Here is a 21200-nt window from a genome sequence, read left to right on the forward strand (position 1 = left end):
AGGGATCGAGAACCAAGACTGGTGGGAGAGAGACTAAACTTTATCTGCTATTTGTTTCATTGTGGTTATACAATCAACCCTGAACCCCAAAACCTGCAGGCAGGTTTGAAAAAAGCAAAACAAGTTCACTGTTCTTTAGGTGCTGGAAGCACAAACAGACATATTGAAGGGACTTTTAGTTCTTAGATATATACTTATATATATATACTTAGAAAAGTACTTCTAGGTATAAGGTCGGGCATTATCAAACACCGGACTGGTCCGCTATACCGAATTCTACCACTAGGTGTCACACTTGTCTCAGCAGCTGCTCCTGAGTGGAAAATAATGAGACTGAGAGATCCAATGAATGAGAGTGTAGCGACTCCAGGCCACTTTATTGTGGTAATTCACCTCTAAGCTGGTTTTCCAAATGCAAATTAACAGGAGAAGAACGAGAAGCAGAGAGTGAGGCTCACCTCTTTGGCTAAATGTTTCCATATTGGCGCAGTCTTAGTCTTCTCCAAGAATAAGTCTACCTTGTCTCGCACCAGTGTGCGTCATCACCACTCCCAACTCTACTGAACTTCTTCATGGTCACTGCATCAGCTTATCAGAAATACGCTCAAATATAATCAACATAATATGCTTATCATGTTGTTGTATTGCACTCCTCTCTCTCTGGGGTAAATTGATCATGGATGTCTTCATTCAAATGGGTTAATTAAAATGGGTCACTACATACTTTGGTGGCCAGTGGACACATCAAAGTACGGTCTATATGTAGGAAACACTGTAAATGCAAGATGGATTTAGTTCTGTTAGCACAGGTTGATGATGTAGGCTACCTTTTAATTAGCCAAAACGTGTCATAATAACAAATGCTGGTTGTGCCAGTTTGCAATAAATCAAACCGGTTTAGCTCGTACACCAGACCAGTCCAGAAAAACCAGACATCGACCCAACTCTAGTTATGTCCTGTAACTTTGACCTCTCAAGTAGAATAGATTAAAGTTGCAGAAAGCAGATATATTACTATTTTCCTGTAGTGAAACTATTCAGCACCAGATACAAAATATTGCTGCCAGTTTGGAAGCCAACTAAAGTAGGATAAAGGTTTTGCATTGAATGTGATTTCAGACAGCCTAGTTAGTAGTGGAATGTGAACACATAGAGAGCAATAGTTAATTGATTTTTTGGTTCTGTGTTGTAGGGAAGTAATCTGTATTATTTCAGATAATAAAGGCTCTGATTTTCAGTTAATGGTTAAATGTGGAGGTATTTGTTAACCTGAATGAGGGAGGATTACAGTAAAGTGACTGAATAGAAACCACAGTTTAAATGTTTTTCTCTCATCATGCTTATAATAGGAACGTCCCACTCTGTTGTGTCTGTGTGTGTGTGTGTGTGTGTGTCATTATCAGTGAACACATCATCATTCTGATGCTGAGTCTGCTCTGTGTCTCTCGTCAGCACACACACATCCACGCAGGCTTTGTTGTGGTGCCAGTGTGGTTCCTGTGGTGTTTTAGTTGTACTCTGTAAGTCACACTACTCCTCACACCCCCACTGCATCTTACACACTTCAGACGACAGAGGTGTGTGTAGACACGGCAAAGCTGCGCGGATGTGTGTTTGTCTGCGGCGCTGAACTCCTATTTGTAGTCTGCCGGAGCTCAATGTTTTTCTGTCTGTCACTGAATTTCGGTTCGTAAATGTTTGACATTGATGGCATTTAGTTTTGGACTGTGTGCGTCTTTTTCTGCGTGCGAGTGTGCGCATGGAGATGTGATTCACTGTTTTGATTATGTAATAGCAGAGTGCACAGCACCATCTGGCACACACATGGGAGATAAGAGTTCAAAGACTTCCACACACACAGTTTTTCCCTGGTTGTTTTTCTCTCCGTCTGACTCCTCCTCCTGTTTTTCTTTTACTTTTTTGTCATATCACTGCCCCTCTGTTGCTATTGTCATAGCAACAACATCAAAATCTAGTACAGACACACACATAGCAGTGAGGAATGAGGCTTTAAGTTTTCAAGAAGCAGCAAACCACTGATTTTTATTAAGAACATTATGCGTTCATTTTAAATAGATAACAGTGAAATGATGAGATTAAAGATGACCTGATATGGGTTTTTGAGACTGATGCCGATACTGATTTAATGGATAACTGATATGGTGGCCGATATATAAATTTTTGGAGCTGGAATGAAAATAGATCTTTTTATGTGGATTGTACACTTATTTTTCACCACTCTGTAAATGTACCCGGAGAGCTATTTTCACAAACATAAAACTTTATTAAATAATTTCATCAGTGTTAAGGTCAGGGGATAAATACAGTCATTTTGATTGATTTTCAAAAATTATTATAAAAATAATGTATTACAATTTTTAGCCAATTCTATAAATTATAACTGAGAAAATAAAGAATAAATAGGAATAAAATAAAATTTAAAAAATGAACAAAAAAATGTATAGCTAGCAGCATTTCTAAATCTCACCAAGAAACATTTTCTTCATTATTTATTGTGTGAAAAAAGTTTTCATAACAGCACATGTCAGACAGCATATATGCCGATAATATCAGTCAACAGACATATCGTTATGCATTGCATAATGACAAATAAAGATATTCTATTCTGTCAGGCTCGAATCAAAAGTATTCCAAGTCGCAAATAAAGCAGAACTTTGAGAAAGTACATTATTTCCTTTCTGGGTGATTTTTTTGTTGTTGATATTTCTTGAATATGTACTTCATTGAAAACAGCACTTAAAATCCAAAGATGGCTCAAACTAAAATTTACACCAGATTTATGGAATTAAATGCATAGATACAAATAGGGATGTAATGGTTCTGACGGTGACACAGTGCATGGATCTCATGATGCTGTTCCATCCTCCGTCTCATAGTCTTTTCGTGCATTCTTTCTAATGGCCAGAAGGGGGCAACTCTGCTGGTTGCAATAAGAAGTTTGATTGTATGAAACTCTACGAGAAAACTTCTCACTTGATTTATCAAGTCTTTTGCAATACATCAATATATATTCAGATTAAAATAGACTCAAGGCTCCAAAACATCAGTCCACAAACAAATGCTTGATGTCCCGTTGGCTGTGTCCACCTATACAAGTTATCCAGTCTGTGGTACAAGTGGATGCATCACGCACTTTAAACTACTGCAAGGCTTTTATCATGAAACATTAATACAGTAAGTGTTGAGTTTCATTGATGGTAGCTTAACAGCTGTGAGAAATAAACCAGTGTCTTAGCAACTGGATTTATCAACACAGCCGTTCAAGTTTTAATCAGCATCAACAGGAGCAGATAAGAAAACAAATTGTATTAAAGTATGCATATAAAATGGGAAATTAGAAATGACTCTCTCCGATATAAACCTGTTTCAAACAAAGGCTTGACTCTCTTTGTAGTTGCCAAAATAAATTGTTTCACAGTTTGACTGCTTCATACAGCTGTCGCAGTGAGCATTACACTCCTGGGAAACTGGTGAATTGTGATTAAAGCCCTGAAGAAAGGAGACCCCAGTGGACACTTTTAATGTAAAGCAAATGCAGCAGCAGCTGAGTTTGAATTGGCTCATCTGAAAGTGTTTCTCTATTTCTGGTTGTTTACTTCCCCCTTAATTAAACTCTAAGTTAAATGTTCAGTCTGGCCTTCATTTTCGGCACATGCGCAGGCTTCGAACACTTCTGCAGAAACTCATTATTATTGACACATTTACCTAGTAACAGACACCTTCACAGTCGGACACAGATCAGTCCTCAAGCAGACGGACGCAGCAGATTGCTCGTCTAGTTATTACATAGTTACATAACTAAACCACTGTGACCTCCACACACTAACACACGCAGCAACACACATGCACTGTCTCTCTTTTTTTGCTCAATTATTCATGGTTGTCATTGTTCACCTCAGTCTGGTTTTACTCTCTCACATACTCTTTTCATTCATGTCTCTGTGTTTTGTGCTTCCTCTCGGCGTTGGTCTTTTTGAGCTCTGAAGACTCGACAGATGTGTATACATTTGCTAGTATTGGAAAAGATGAATTTCTGCCCTGCATTATTAACATCCTAAACCTAAAGCTGCAGTCGGCTAATATTTTGTATTTATACCAATAATCTTTTATTTTAAGTTATCATGCATTTTATCTTAATCCACATGTCAATGCATTGTTTTATCTCGGTTGTTTTGTAGGTTAAAATGTAATTAACTTGACTTTTAAAGCTGATGTCAGATGAGCTTTAGTGTGGCAGTAAATGAATCTCCAGCTGCTGTGCATCCACTGACTCGCTGTGTAACCACTCGCTTTAGACAGCATGTGTAATCCCACATAGACAGGCTCCCCTCCTTAATAAGAAATTAACTGTGAAAGAGCAGTGATACAGCTAACCCCATATCATTCAGCCCCCTTTTATTAAGAATTGGGGGTTGTGGGCAGTGGATCTTTAGGGGGAGATAGCAGGTCAAATACATGCCACGTAGAAGTGGTGAACATTACCTGAAAGCTGGGAACCTGAAGATTAATTTGAGGCGCAGCTCAGCACTACGTGTCAAGATTTTCACATCATAATTCTGTAATAAATATTAGTTAATTAATTTGTTTATCATAATCATGAAAGTGTGTTAGGGATGATGAGTAAGAACATTGTGAATGAAGCATATGAAGTCCATTCCCATGCTCAATTTCTCATAAGATGTTGCTCATAAGCTCAGTTCTAGTCATACATTTTTCATAAACATGACATAATTATTCAATTAAGTTAATCCATTAAGGCGTATATGGGTTCAGAACATTAATGTATGACTTTCTGAAGTCCATTTTCATGGTTAACTACAGGCTTAACTAGCCTTTTCATCTTCTGGGGTTCAAAGTGATCCCGCGAAGGCGTGCTATTCGTGCCCTTTCATAGTGCAGTCCATCGTTGCGTAACGAGGTGGGAGGAGACGATAGAGATGTGCGACAGAGCAGCAGCAGTGCTGCGCAGTAGCACAGTGCTAACAGTTACCTCTGTAGCAGTACAGTGTGTATGTGCTGCAGCAGCATGTGTTCACCTAGCGACTTCAGTTTGTTTACAACAAGCACTGGACACTATGTGTACAGTTAGCATGCCGGTTTGTTTACAATTACCGGCGGACACTGTGTGTCAGTTACAGTTAGCGACGGCGACTGCAGTAAACAGTGATTCGATGACTGTCGGACTAAGTGGGAGGTGTGTGTTAGACGTCACGCGCAACGTCAAATATTCCGCCTTGCTGGGATGTCCCGTTCATAGTGGTCCCGCTTCCAACAGTCCCACCAATTTTCCGCCTCTGTGACTACCTCCGGATGCAGAAAATTGGTGGGATCATTTGATCAAGGCATCCCGCTTCTGCCGCGTACATAGTGGAGGCGAGACGTAAGACATTTTGGATATTTCTGTGTTTTCAGTGATTGTTTGTGCATGGTGCTTGCAAGCATTGATAAGAACCCAAAGAATCAAATTTCCTTTTTTTTTTTTTACAAGCATTATTTTTGTTAGGGTGGAAATTCGTGTTTGGTCTAATAATGCTTTAACACAAGTTACACTTCATTCACACCAACTGAGGCATTGTGGTGTCAGCCGATTCATTTGAATGTAGGTAGTGCATGCGATGCCTTATTTGGTGCGAATGCAGCCTCAGAAAAGACCGAACTGAAATGTAGCTCTTGTTATAAATATTGTATAATGGATCAGTGCTACTGGGATGCAGCATTAGTTAGGGTGTAATAGAACCTATAATGCTGGTAGTAGAGACAGCTGCAGCAGTAGTGGCTGCAGGTGGAGCAGCAGGAGGATGCAGTAATCTGATTACCAGAGTTAGAACTGGAAGATCAAGATGAATTATCAGCTAAAGGTTGTAAGACTGATCTGCTGTCTGTTCAAGAGTATATCCATTACTATAGTATGTTCAAGCTCACACAAGTTTTAAAAAAAGAGTCTTCTGTATGTCAAAGTTATAGACCGAATATCTACAGCAAATTAGTCTCCAGAGAACCCAACTTGTATGTGTTTAGACTGTGCTGGGTCACTAGACAATGGGAAAACATGCAGACTCCACACACAGAGATGCATCAAATCCCCCAGCTTGAATCTGAGACAGTCACAACTGAATTGATAATGGCTTCTCTGTACAACAAAACCCTGATATGATGGGTCTTATCCCTGTATTTCAGTGCTTGTTAATGTCAGATACTGGTCCTCATCTCTGCCACTGTCATTAGCTAAGAAGAAAAAACACTTCTCTCTACTCTGCGTCACAATGCAGAGAGTGGATGGACAAATGACAGTTAGCCAGATCTCAAGTCTCCTGGGAGAGCTGTCCATAGACCGTTAAAATTAACCCATTAATGACCATCCGATCATACTGCTCTGTTCTGTACTGTTAGGAGGGTTTGAAACAGATTTACACACTACAAGAAAAACAATATAGAAGCTAATGGCTGTGAAATTTTAGGGCTGTTCAGAGTCATTTCTTTGTATATGAAGCTTCCATAGAGGTATTCAAATGCAAATGCCAGTCATATTTTATGTCATCACCCTGAAAAAAGATTTTTTTTTTTTTAATAGTGAATAATCTGGTGTATTTGTAGGGACAATATCAATATCAACAAGGACACATTTTCTATTTGTCTTTTTTGTATTCAGACACAATCCTCTGTTGTAAAAGATTTTATTCCAACTTTATAGGCGACCATTTATTATCCCCAAAAGTAATTTATTTTTCATATTCACCATGGTTTGCCATGGTTATTACTAGAGCCCAGCCAATATGTGATTTTGAGACTGATACTCATTTCAAAGGGGCGGCCAACATAGTACATTTTTGAGCTGGAATGATGGTTTTATGTAGAATTTGCACCAATTTTGCACCAATATGACTATGCAAAGGTACTCCGAAGGCTGCTTTCTTCAAAAATAACCTGTCAAAGAATATATAACAGTATTATGGATTATGCATACAACATATTGCATTTTCAACCAATTTGAAATAGAAAATGAAAACTCAGAAAATAAGGAAAAAATTTAAATTAAATAAATAGTTAAATAAATACTGCAAGTTTAGTAATCCATTACTGACATTTAAATAAATAATAATAAAATAAATTGTTAAATAAACTTAGCATGTTCAATATCATTTGACCATTTCAATAAAGAATAAATAAATATAAAATAGATAGAGCGTTTCTAAATCCAGGCCAATATCGGCCGATTTTATTGGCAGACCAATATATCAATTTGGCTCCAGTTATTTCCATGGCAGACAACTAAAAGAGATGAACAGATTGCTGTGGAACATTTTTCCTTTAACCCACTCCACATCACTCGGTAACACTTTGACTTACAGTAACCCCTTTTGACCAGCCAATGGGCTTTGAACATGCATGTCCTTTTCCCACAGACAGGCTTTTGACTTTGACAGAAAGGTCTTGCATGTTTCACACAAGATCCTCCGTGCATGGTTTGAGAGCGCTGAGTTCAGCTAATCCCCTGGAGCTGGATAATTTGGACGACCGCTGTTTCCATTCAGAGTAAAAGAAAATCCTGCTGTGAACAGAAAATTATTTTGAAGTGGCATTGATACAGTCAGCGGTGGTGTTAGCGGTCCAGTTGAGTCTTGACTTAGTGTGTATTTGAGGCATGTTCGTGTGTGTGTTGGCGTAAGGACAGGTGGTGTCAGGCGATGTAAGGCTGCAGTGTCATTTATCTCTCCTGTAGGATAACCTTAGCTCTGTTAGCTAATGGAGTCTGCTCAATTCATCACGCACACACACACACACACACACACACACACACTCACATGCACAGATGTTTGTGACCTTTTCCCTTTCAGACTACAGTCATCTGTTAAAGTATGTCAGTGCAGCTGAGAGTGTGTGTGTGCAGCTGCCCACTGTGCTGATGCAGGCATCTTTTAATAGAGCGAGAGAGCGAGAGAGAGAGAGAGAGAGAGAGAGAGAGACAGAGAGAGAGAGAGGGGGTAGGCAGTCAATGAGAAGTGTTGTGTAAATTAGAGTCCCAGTATGTTAGTATGCTGGCATGCCGATTTATATAGTGTGTGTGTGACATGTGTGAACCTTGTTGTTCTGCTGCTTTTAGCAGTGACTTGAGACGGGACCTGCCAGGGTTGTTTGGGTTGTTGTGCTGTAAAGTTCACCTCTGATCATGCAATGAGCTTAAATGGAGCACGGCTTTTGTGTCATGTAACTGGTGAATATCATTTAATACAGTCCTGTTTGTCCAGTTTGCAGCCTAGTGCCACACATCTGTCCCTTTTTACCAGGTCATCTGTCAGTGATGAGCACCGACATGGACAGTGTTGATACTTGCACAGTGAACATAGAGTGAGCCACGAAAACGGAAAGTGTTGCAACATGTTAGGGTTGGGCCAATGGTAGATTGAATTGACACACACACACACACACACACACACACACACACACACACACACACACACACAGAAAAACACTTCCATGATGAGTTTTAAGGTGTACATATTTCCCTTTTCAACCAATGGAGTTCAAGGGCCAGTTCTGAGCCGGACTCTAATCTCAATCCAGTGCTTCCAGCCAAAGAGTCAGGGTTGATGGGACGATTGAGTTTTGTACACAATGATCCAACCCTACTCCATGTTGTCAACTTAATAATCGTCATAGAGAGGTTACAACCATAGACTGTATTTAAATAACGCACGTAGTCACGTGACATCACCCATTGGTTTGTGGGCTGCCCGTTTGAAGCATTGAGTTCAGTGTTACGGCTGTCGCCATCTTTGTTTTTTTGAAGCCAGGAGAGATATTTGGAGTAGGGAGGTGCGAGGACCGCTGTATATAAACGATTAACGCTAAAACAAATGTCCGTTACTTACCTGATAATTCAACAACACTCTCTTTGGAGTGTCTGTTAGCACAACCAAACGAACAAGACATTTTTAAATGAACAAAATGTCCAAGTAAACTGTCATGAACTGATAACATACGCTGAAAGGGTCAAAGATCTGAGACAAAAACAAGACAAACAGGTTCACAGCTATTTAGACGTACACAGGGCAGTGGATACACATTGTTTTGTTTTGTTTCTATCCTGATTGGCAGCTTGGCATGTTAGCGACCTGTCAATCAAAGGTAACCATGCCCCAAATCCCACCCTGCTTTATCTATTTTCTTCTGAATGGGAGCATTATTTACACATTTAACATTATATTGTATTGGACATGACTTGAAACTAGCGGTTGGGATCATAATATTGCCAGGTGGATTTTTTTCTGAGGTAATAAATCAAGTGAGAAGTCTTCTCATTTTGTATTGAGATAGATAGGACCGGAGTTATTTTGCAACCACCGTTGGCGACTCCTGTTGGTTTTTTGAAAGGTTGCAGACTTTTAAGGCACTTCCAGGTTTGCTCTACTGCTCAGACCGGGAGGTTGCCTCCTGGTTACAAGATGATTAATATGATTTTAGTAGCCTGTTATCTGATAATTGAGCTTCTAGGTTGTGAGGACATGCTGAGTTTCTTTGTCATAGTGAACCAAACATCTTTCACTTTTGGACTTTTACTGAGACAAGCCAGTAAAGAACTCCCTTGGGCTCTGGGAAAATGTGATGGCTTTTTTTCACTCTCTCCTGACATTTTATTGATCAAACGATAAATTAAGAAAATAATGTGTAGATAAATTGATAATGACATGTGTTAGTTGCAGCCCAGTCAATGTAATTGATAAATGGACAGATTTCTAGTCCAAGCCACCACTCACAGTGAGTTTACACTGCAATCCAGCATTCTTCCATTTACACACACATTCATTCATACACTGGTCTGAAGCTACCAGCTCATCAGGAAGATTAAACATCCACTTGCACGCTGATGTCACAACAAGGGAACAATTCTCAGTTCAGTATCTTGCCCAAGGATATAACATGTAGACTGCCAGGGCCAATCTGAATTTGATGCCTTTGTTGTTGTTTTTTTAAGTTTTACTCTGCATCCCAACTCTTTGGATTCAGGGAATCGTGACTTATTGTTAAATACCTAATCAGAACCAAGAATGTGAAGCATTCAGTGACTCATAAAGTAGCAACCCTTGACACTTAAACACAGATTTAAACTCAATTTGTAATCAGCATGGATTATCTATACCAGTCAAATTTTGTGATTACAATTGCAGGTACCCAGAGGCTAACAAACACACTGTGTAAACACACTGTGTAGGCGGATGAGGCGAGTGTGTATGTGGTTGCCCTCTGCTTAACCCAGAAAACAACAAACTTTACCTGACATTCCTGTGTGTGTGTGTGTGTGTGTGTGTGTGTGTGTGTGTGTGTGTGTGTGTGTGTGTGTGTGTGTGTGTGCGTGTGCGTGTGCGCGTGTGCGTGTGCGTGTGCGAAAGAAACAGAAACACACTGAGCTCATGCTTTTTGGTCACATGATAATACACCCACTCACAATCTGTACTTCAGTGCACACACAGATGCATGTGCATAAATATGAACACACACATGCTGAAACACCTGGACTCACTCTCTCTCTCTCTCTCTCTCTCTCTCTCTCTCTCTCTCTAACACACACACACACACACACACACACACACACAAACACACACACACACACACACGCGCACAGTCTGACTGTCACTGCTTTCCTCCCATATTGTTTTTGTTCACAGGGGAGGAAGTGCTCACACCTCCTGATTCACTTCAGTTCAGTGTGTGTGTGTATGTGTGTGTGTGTGTGTGTAGGAAATGAGTCTTCTGTGGGTTTCCTGTCTGCGTAGAGACTGATAAGGTGTTTAGTGAGGCAGGATTTGCCGTTGCCTCTTTTGACTGTCTTCACTCTTCATTTCCCCCTCTCTCACAATCTCGTGGCAGTGATGTAACTGCTACAACCTATACTGTTGAAATATTTCATTGTGAAATTGATGTTGTATATTGTGTCCGTATCGGCCTAAATGAGATTCAGTCCAACTGCTCTCCTACTCTCTACACACCCAAAAAGTCTTCCCACATTCACCACCATTCTCACTTTGTGAAGTTGCGTATTTATTTGTGATTAACTTTGTTGGATTACAATTACACATTACATTACACAACATACACCTAAAGATATGGACTTCCTTTGGAAAATTTGTCAGTGCTCCATAATGTAGTGAACAATATAAACATGCTTTAACACATACATGGAAGGAAGCCTAGTATGTCCTCATTGTTCTTTCAACAATCACTGATAACACTTTTCGACCAACGTGAATCTAGTTATAGAATTAAAATACAATTGGCACATATGGGAATAACTCACAATAATAAAATGTGGTCTGCTCTTAAATGCACCACCTCTATTCTAGACTATTTCACGTTAATCTGTATAAGTGTCACTTGTTTTTTTGGCTTGGTATCTGCAGCCGTGATGTGATGAATTCTCCTGCTGTGGTTTTTGAGTCATTTCAGCTTTGGGTATTTACCCTTCTAGTTGCCCTTCTAGTTCAGGTTCACAGTTTCTTCAACTGGCGTAGTTGGTCTTGTTGGACACGATTATCCCGCCCCCTGCCCCTGAAGTAGGTGGTTTGTGGTTCCAGACCAGCAAAGACTTGGTGCCGCTAGGGAAACCAGTTTTGCTGGCTGAGGTCCTGTTTCTTTGGCTGTTGAAACGCAAAGAATTGGTTTGAGATTAGGCACCCGCTCTGAACTGCCTCTCGAACTGCCTTGGTTGAAATGGGGTGTAAGTGCACCCTAAAAGCTCTCTTCTTAAACCTGCAAAAATAGATGTTTTTTCTGACTCTTGTCGCACTCTCTTTTAGCTCTGTTTTTAGTCTCTAACAACTCCTGAGTCCAGGATTTGTAAAAAAGAAAAATTGACCATATGGCCTTGTGGCATGTTCCAAAAATATATTGGAGTTATATCACACTTGATACCATGTAGCCTAGCCTTTTAAAGAATTTTGAAAGTCAAGAATTGTGCTGAAATCTGATTGTTGTGCTAACCTCCCACATGTTGCTAAATGTGTAAAAGTTTCTGGGTGGAGCTTGAGCATGATGAACTGTGGTTTCACATTAATCTATGTACCATGTATCCCTGAATTGTGATCCCCATGCCAACACACATTGTTACATTGTTATTATGAAAATATGGGCAGGTTGCATCATCATAATCATTGTGATCTTGATCTTTTCAATAGAGGAAATCCTCCTGTAAAAATTCATACACATTACTCCTGTAGATCATCAAAATGCACATTTGTTAGCAACCTTTCTGGTCTGTGGTTGGTCTGAGTCAATGCTGATGTTTCTTTTATCATGGCAGGATAACCACATAGGTGTTGCTCAGCTCTTTCACTGCTGTAACAGTGTTGCTTAAGTTACAGAATGACTTCTGCAAATCATGACTGATTAACCCATTGACGCCTAAAATGCCTGTAAAACCTCTGGGCGATTTTAAAATAACCCCCTAAAACCTGAAGTTTTTCTGGAAATTCAACAGAAGTGTCAACGCTTCTACTAAATAATAGATTTTCAGCCTCTGTAGCAGATATAAATGAAATTCAAAAAGTGTTTGAGAGCTTATAGAAATACTACAAAACGACATATCTGCTTTCCAGGCTTCAATGGGTTAAGGCTGAGTAGGGTGTGTATGTTTTAAACCACGGTGCTGCAAATCCAGGTGAAACAAACAGCTTTATTCATATGTTACATTAGGTTTGTTAGCCATTAGCCATTCTTCTCACACACACACACACACACACACACACACACACACACACAGACTCTCACCCATTCTCTCTGTCTCCTTTCTCACCAGTCTGTGTGTGACATGTGGTCTGTGATGACACATCTTCGTCCCACACACTCGCACCCACTATTACACTTTTAATGTGAGGACAGCTGCCGACATACAGGATGTGATATAACAATCTGATGTAACATGGGCCTTTAATGTATGCCCTGTGGTAGTAAATACTACCAATTATAATCATGTATTATTCAAAATTGTGTAAAAATGATTTTTGAGTCATTTGGAAAACAAATACCTGACCAAACGATTCAAATCAGTGTTCCACAATATTTATACTCTACATTTGTTGGCTGTATTTTAGGTAGGCATAGGTTAGTGGCTGATCAGATGTTTGTTACCACACACATATATGCTGCTGATATTTTTGGCCCATTAGTTCCACCTGACAGTGAGCATCCGACTGCATGGACGGTCCCATTAGTGGCAGTAATAACGCTGCTGGTGGCGGTGTTTGTCTAGTTATTTGCCAGATTGTTGTGTTTGTACTGTACCTTGGAAGAGCTTCTTCAGGCTTCCCCTCAATGACACAACACAGCTTTATGTTCCACTGATCAGTGGGGACCCCTCTCTGTTCCTCCCTTTTCTCTCTGACATGACTCCATTACTGAAGCAGAATGCCAGCATTACACAACAGCAGAGGAAATATTGAAGCAATGATGTTACACGATGTCTTGGCACACATGTAATCAACAGCTATGTAATGTTCAAACTCGCAGTAAACTCTAACTGCTCTTCGGATTTTGATAAAAGCTTTCAGTGAAAGTATTTGTCCTTCCTGGTTGGGATAACTGTGGATATATTAAAATAACTGGGTACAGCACTGGTGTTGGGGCCTCATTCATTCCTATTAAAGTTGCTCAGTGGCACATGTAGCAAAGGAAGTTTGTGTTCCTAATATTAAATTACGTAGGTCGTCTACATCCATGGTTCCATAAAGTAAATCACACTAGCGTTTCCCTTAATCCCGCCCCCTAACTGCTCGGTTTTAGGCTAACTCACATGAATCACAGCTCATTGTGCCTAGTAAAATAACTCTGGATTTAGCTATTAGTGCATTTAACAAGTTTTGGGAAATAATGATTGAAATAAGGGCTATTTAAAGACTCCATCTGCATTCTTTTCTGGGTTTTTGAAGCCGAGACGCCCACTCAACCGCAGCAAAAAGCAGTGACATACACTCACTTTATTAGGCAACAAGGCATCAAGGCTCACAGAATATTTTCTCTTTTTGGGACTAATCCCCTTATACCCTAGAGATGGTTGTTAGATAATCAGTTTCTTAAATATTCAGTTGTTCAAAGTCACTTAAATCACCTTTTTTCCCCATTCTGATGCTGGCTTTGAACTTCAGCAGCTCCCCTTCACCATGGCTACAGGCCTGAATGCATTAAGTTGCTGCCATGTGATTGCCTGATTATTTACGCTAACAAGCAGTTCAACAAGTTAACCTAATAAAGTGGCAGGTCAGTGTAGGTTACCACAGGCTATGACCATAAAAACATAATATACTGTAGAGTCCACTTTAGTTTGGATCTGAAAGTAACACAGTAACATAAACAAATATGACTACGGTAATGATAGACTAGCAATTCTGGTGCGATGTGAGGTAAATAGATTTTTTTTGGTATATGGAGTCTGGTGGCTTTGAAAAAAGCATAGTTAACAACTTCAGCTTCCAGTCATAAAGGGGTTCTGATGGCAAGGAAAAGTGGCAAAAATATTCAAGCGTTCACTTTCACTGATATTACCTTTTTTTTAGGTGTCTAAAATATGTTTTGCTGCTTTTCTCCACAGCAGTACATATCACTCCCCTTCAAAACCACCTGACTCCTTTGACAAAACCAGTCATTTTACCTCACAGAGTGCAGAAGTTGTTGGTCATATGTTTGTTTGTGTTATTGAGTGACTTAGATGCTGATTTACAGACGTCTCTTTCATAATAAAAGTCTATGGGAAAAATGTTTTTGAGCCCATTGGCATCATGTGATAGACTGGGATAACAGGTCATTTAAATGGTAGCATTATCATCATTCTTCCTGCTGGGCAGCACTGTTGTTTCATCAATCATTGGCAGCTTGTACCTGGTGTTGGTGTTCATGGCTCGGGCCTCCTCCAGCTCTGACATGGGATCAGATCTCATCTGACACCACAAGCAACTCCAGCAGAGAGGAAGAGTGACAGAAAGAGAGAGAGAGAAAGAGAGAGAGAGGAAGAGGCAGACCGGTGGACAGAGGGCGCGAGAGAGGATGGTGTGTGCATGTGTGTGTGTGCGGTTGCATCTCTGATCCAGATATTACATCATCTCTCTCTCCCAGGGAGCGTTGAGCACTGTGTGAACTCATTAAAGACTTTCACTGCAGACTCCCATCAAAGACACAAAGTGAATTCCAATGACCAGACGACACCCAAGGGCAGAGGGAGAGAGTGTGTGAAAGTGAACAAAGGGAATGAGCGAGGATGGAGGAGACGGTGTCAGCCACGCTGCATCATACCATCGTAGGGAATGAAGGAAAGGACGTAGGATATAATAAAACATATTCAGCTCTTAATGCAAATAGCCAAACTTGAGTGTCTTTTATAGGAAATGCCTCTTGGCACATGGCCAGAAAGATACTTTTGCATTAATACATCTCTTTGTGAAAACACTTACAGAGCTGTAGCTTGTGCCAACTGGCAACCACTAGTGTGAGAAATATTGTATTTACAGCATGTTTGCATCATTGAGATTTGTTGGATGGGAATCACAGTTCAGTTCATACCTCGGCTAAGGAGACACTGATGCTGCATTTTGTCCACTAGCATCTTCGGTTTACTCTTATTATAAATGTAACGATAACTTAAAACCCTTCTGCGTTGCACTACAGGAACCAAGGATGGAGTACTCCAGTCCTGGACTCTGACTCCAAGCCCAATTTTTGGAATGTGTGACTCGACTCTGACTCGCACTGATGATTTGGAATCGGACTTAAAATGCAACAAGCATGCTTATTAGGGATGAGGGAAAAACATTTTTGACCAGAAGCTCTGCAAAACAGCTTTCTATGCAGGAAACTAATTTTCAATCAAAAATTGAATCGAATAGTGACCTTAAAATATAAAATAGAATTAAATTAGGGCTATGGAGAGTCGTGACACTACAAACAGTGTGCAGCTGAATATACCGGACAACTCTTGCTTATGAACCGCAGTACGTGAGTCAGTCGACATACCCTGAATTGATAAAAATTGCACTCTCACAATCTCTCTATACTCAAATCATGGCATTTTCCATATGCTGTGATTTAAGATTGAATCCATACAACCCAAATCCATATACATGTACTGGCCATTGGAAAGCCTGTAGGTTAGAACCGCGAGGTCATCCCTGCTTTAAAGGGAGACAGACTGCTGAATTAACTGACAGGCCACATGATAGTGTGTCTGTCTGCCACCTCTGTAGCAAAGGCAAATGGTGCAGAGCCAGCAGGAAAACTAATGGGACACTCTTCTAGCTCTCTCTCACAAATACACACACACACACACACACACACACACACACACACACACACACACTTTCATGCTGTGATTTGGCTGAGTGCCCATGTGCTGCTACACACCAACATTATCTGGCAGAGCTCTCCTCTGTCCTAATTTCACAGCAAGAGAGACAGATAGGGATAGAGAGAGAGAAAGAGAGAGAGAGAAGCTGTAATTTCACAGATCTTGTTAATGTTGAGAACTGAAGGTTTTATCTTGCGTGTGTGTGTGTGTGTGTATTGTATTTTTTTTATTTTTTTTTAAAATGAATTCCTGAGGAGGTTTGATCTGTAGCTGCTGCCAGCAGGGAGGATTTGATGCAGTATCCCTGAAGAGATGCTATAAATATCATAAATATCTTTCCAAAACAAACCTCCCAGTCCCAATGATCTGTGATTCATAAGCTTGGATCATTTATTTCTACTCATTTCCCACAGGTAATTGCAGCTAAAATAATGCGATGAAGTGATTCGTGTCAGTCACACGGCTTACTAACAGCATTATTCAGTTGTGATAAATGTACTGTACGCTGATCAGCTTACAGGCAACGCAGCAGGTAGGCAGGAGTAAAGGGAGAGGCAGTGATGCAGAAGACAACAGAGCAAGAATTAAAGCGAGCGTTATATCTTTGTTTGACTTCTCTTCACTAGCTGCAGACGGCTCAAGTCCTGCTACGTTACCTAGCAACAATGGCCCACTTTGTAAAAATGAAATACAGCACACACTCATGCACACAAATACATATCAGCAGGCATCTTGTTATCTGGTCACTGTACTGGCTCTGTGTATGATGAGAGGAGAACAAAGGTGTGTTTGTGTGCATGTGTGTACTTTACCGTCTATCCTTGTGAGAGCCAATTTAAGTTTTGACCTTGAGAGTGACAATATTTTCAGAAAGTGAGGAGATTTTCGCCAGACAAACCTTTCAAAGCCTGTTTGAGGGTTTGAAAGGTTATAAGGTTCAGGTTAGAATTAGGTTGAGGTTTAGGTAATGGTAATGGTAATGGTAAGCGTTAGCCTTTAGTTATGATGGTTACGGTTAGGGTAAAAGGCTAGAGAATGTATTATGTATGTTTGGGTGGTATCTCGGTATAGAGACAAAGCGCCACGCGTCATACTCTGAAGACCACGCCCTTCGGAGGGGAGAACTATCGTTGCCACATTATACAACCATGTGCTAAAACGCTAACAACATGCCTGTTTCTAGCTAAAACTATTAGATTTAAGCATATCATATGGTTTTTTTGAGCACTCTATTCCTACCTAAGAGGACACGTTGGCTGTTAACTATATGTTAGCAAACTAATGTTAGCTATTTGTTAGCAAGTTAATGTTAGCTGTATGTTAACAAGCAGAGGCACTTAATACTGCATAGCTTTCTGAATTATCCACAATCTACTACAACACAAAATTACATAGTGTCAAATGCTTTACCTTAACTTAAGAAATGTAGTTAGCCTAAAACTGACTTTGGATATATGATGTCTGTATCCACTTTTGTCCTTAAATGTTCAGTTGTTGGGTTCTTCAGATTGTAAAAACTTGCAGTTTTGGGTTCTTTACCCTGTTGGTACTACTTTTCACCACACAGCAGCTTTTAGACATTTTCTCTTGTTAGCTCACATTCGGTTTTGACAAGAAGGCTCTTTCAATCAATACACAGTCAAAGGAGAGAGATGGATTGTTTTCCCCTCTGGTAGGGGCGGGGCTTAAGTGTGCTCTGTTTCCATAAAAATATACTAGGGTATTTAGTTTTTTTTTTTCCTCCTTCCTCCTTTATTTATTTCTCAAGGAATCATTGAGGGCAACCCCTCATTTACAATGATGTCGGGAGTACAGAGAGCACACAATGAAGAACAAACAGCACAGACAAAAACACTTGAAAAACATTAAAAACAGTTGCAGTGAAAGGCAGTTATTGGTTATCATATTTTTAAACTGGCCCATTGTTATAATTGTGTTGAGTTTGAGTGAATATTGTAAGATGTTCCAGGTAGATGCAGCAGAAAATCTGAAAGCAGTTTTTCCAAATTCATGAATGCATTAAGCAATCACTAGATTGCATACAACTGTATGATTTTCACAACTGCCCAAAATACAGACACTGTTTTTGATGGTGAGCTGCTGTATGAAGGTGATGTTTTCTAGTTCACAGTACGTGCCACCAGAAGTCGGTCTACTGGTGGAACATTGTTTTTCTAAACCACTTTAGATAAAATCATGTCTATTTCGGTATGAAAAGCCTCCACTTAGTGTCGACAACTACTTTTTAATTGCTTAAGTTAGCTGGCTAATTTTCTGTAACTGCTAGGTAGTTAGCTAGCTCGCCACGCTTTAATGCTACACCGGTTACAGAAAACAGGCAGAACAAAGTTGTCGCTTATCTGGCTTGTGCAGCATTTTGTCCTACGCTGTGACGAGGATGCGTATTGAAGCATACTACTCATTTAGCGGCAGGCTACCTCGCTGATTCCACTGATTCTGCTTTTCATGCTACACTGGATGCCCCAGCATGACTCGTCTGAGTATGCTAATTGCATATTAGATACAAACCGTTGTGGGATTGGCATTGTCATATATGCAGCAATGACTTATATCACCATTAGGGCAGATTTTAGAAGTTTTTTCCACAAATATGGTCTTACTGTATACCCTGGTGAAATGTCAGGAAGGCATGATAATACATAGCATTATGGTAAAAAGTGTCCTCACAAGTATAGAAGTGAGGGGTTGTGTTGTGGGGGTTGTGCCCTGCTCATAGGCTTGTAAAGCAGCCAGAAAGTAAACCAGTTAACTGTTTGAAATGTAGTTTTGGTGGAAATTGGGTCAATAAAAATTCCAGCCCCCCCTCTTTCCCTCTGTCTGCCTGTTTCTCTCCCCCTGAGCAGATGGAGCTGGTCTAGTGTAATCTCCTGCCTCCTGTGGATCTGTGTGTGCATGTGTAATTATAGCTTACCTTTATGGCAGCTAGGGCTGCAGAAAAAACATTTGTCTCCCTGCACAGAAGCAGTTCAGGCCTCTCACTCTGATAAACAGTGGCAGCAGAACACAGGAGGTGTTTCTGTCCTCCTTTTTTAAAGTCGCTTTTGTTTCAACTTTTTTAAGACCTCCATGTTTTGAAGCCAGCGTAGAAAATAAGGTTGAAGAGATGGAGTCATACTTGTCTTAGTTACCTACCACTACCTCTGTACTCTTCACATGTAGCTGTTTAATGAAACAGACAAAATGATTGTGAGTAATGCAGGATTTAATAGTGTGTGTGTGAATGACTGTTGCTTTAATCCTGCATCAGTGTAGCAGATGGACCACAGGATATTACTGCACAACTGTGTGTGTGTGTGTGTGTGTGTGTGTGTGTGTGTGTGTGTGTGTACTGTTACAGTAGCAGAGTGTAAATCTGCTGTGCGATGAACAGATTAATGAGAGCTTGTTTGTGGTCAGCTGATGGGTTCAGAGGTGATGCTTTAGGGTCTCTGTGTGTGTGTGTGTGTGTGTGTCTGTGTGTGTGTGTGCCAGGGTTCAGCAGCAGGGCCAGCTCTATTTAAAAGCAAACACTCCTTTGGGATTCATTGTGTGTTGAGGCAAATTGTTAATGTCACTGGGACTCTGTTAGTTTTTTATCAAAAGAAAACTTTCTGAGAATAACGCTCCCATTCCATTCAATATTTTTCACTTCAGCTTCTTTGCATGCAACATCATTCATCAGTGTGTTTTCCAGATGGAGGGCAGGCAACTGGAGAGACAAATGTCTGTGATTTGCACTGTTACCAGCTGTTAATATCGATCAAATCAGGGCGAAAAGGGGCTTCTTTTGAATCTCAAAAAAACTGTTGTCTTAAAGAGAAGAAAGAGAAACAATTGTTGGAGACACAAAAACCCTAGACGTGGATCAAAAGGAGCAGCTTTCAACAAACATTCAGTTAAGGTGTTGCATCTAACATGTCTTGAGTTGAATGTGCAGGGTTTTTTTTAAGGTTTTAGGGAGAGAGCAGGTTTTAAATGGTGTTTCACCACACCTCTGGCAGCGGTTTTGGTAGAGAGAGAGAGAGGGAGGGAGAGAGGAACTAGATGAACAATGACAACAATAATAGCACCAACCCTCTAATGATGTCTGTGGCTAATGATAGTGGTTGTGGTGCTGGTAGATAAAATCAAAGACCAGCAGTAGTCACAGTAATAGTAGCAGTAATAATAGAAGGAATAGGACTAATGGTTATAGTCATAGTAGCAGTGAAAATAAAATGACAGCAGGAGTGTCTCTGACAGTAGCAAAGAAGCAACAGTGTGGAGCCAACAATGATCCCAGTGATGATCATAAGCACTGTCTTGACTATTGTTAACTTAGCAATTTTAAGCTGTAAAACCAGCCCTCTTTGAACATTGTCTGGGAAAAATGCTATTAAGCTACTGCATTTTTGATATTACAGAGAGCGTAAAGTACTGAAAAGCTACCATTGGGTACAGGTAATGAATTCCACATAATGGTACTGGTTCAAATGAGAACATTACTCAACCCTGCTCCCCTCTATGTGGAACTGGAATTGCTCACCCACCTCTAGCCATGCCTATAATTGACACTAACCTATAACTATTATATGGAATCTGTGAGTGGAATATTTCCTTGTGCAGACTGTCAGTTAAAGAGAACAGCAGTACACTGTTGGTTTTAACCAAATTGATAAATGATTGATGTACTTGTGCCTTTCGAATAAAAAATGCATCCTGCTTTGATATTACTTCGAGTGCATCTTCGAGTTCAAGTCTTATGCTGAAATTTCCCCATAATAAAAATGTGTTTAATGAAAGGTCACATGACAAGTGTTTCCACACGGACAGTCATATATCTAACTTTCCATAGCTCATAAGGCAGGTCAGTATT

At 40.2% G+C, this 21200-nt stretch overlaps 1 protein-coding gene across 1 annotated transcript in view; it reads left to right on the plus strand.

Annotated features, from left to right (window-relative positions):
- jmjd1cb (jumonji domain containing 1Cb) overlaps positions 1 to 21200 on the plus strand; it is a 145858-nt gene that overhangs the window by 61120 nt on the left and 63538 nt on the right. The gene's annotated exons all lie outside the window — the stretch shown is intronic.

This window comes from Centropristis striata, chromosome 21, assembly GCF_030273125.1.
Source record: "Centropristis striata isolate RG_2023a ecotype Rhode Island chromosome 21, C.striata_1.0, whole genome shotgun sequence".
NCBI lineage: Eukaryota > Metazoa > Chordata > Actinopteri > Perciformes > Serranidae > Centropristis > Centropristis striata.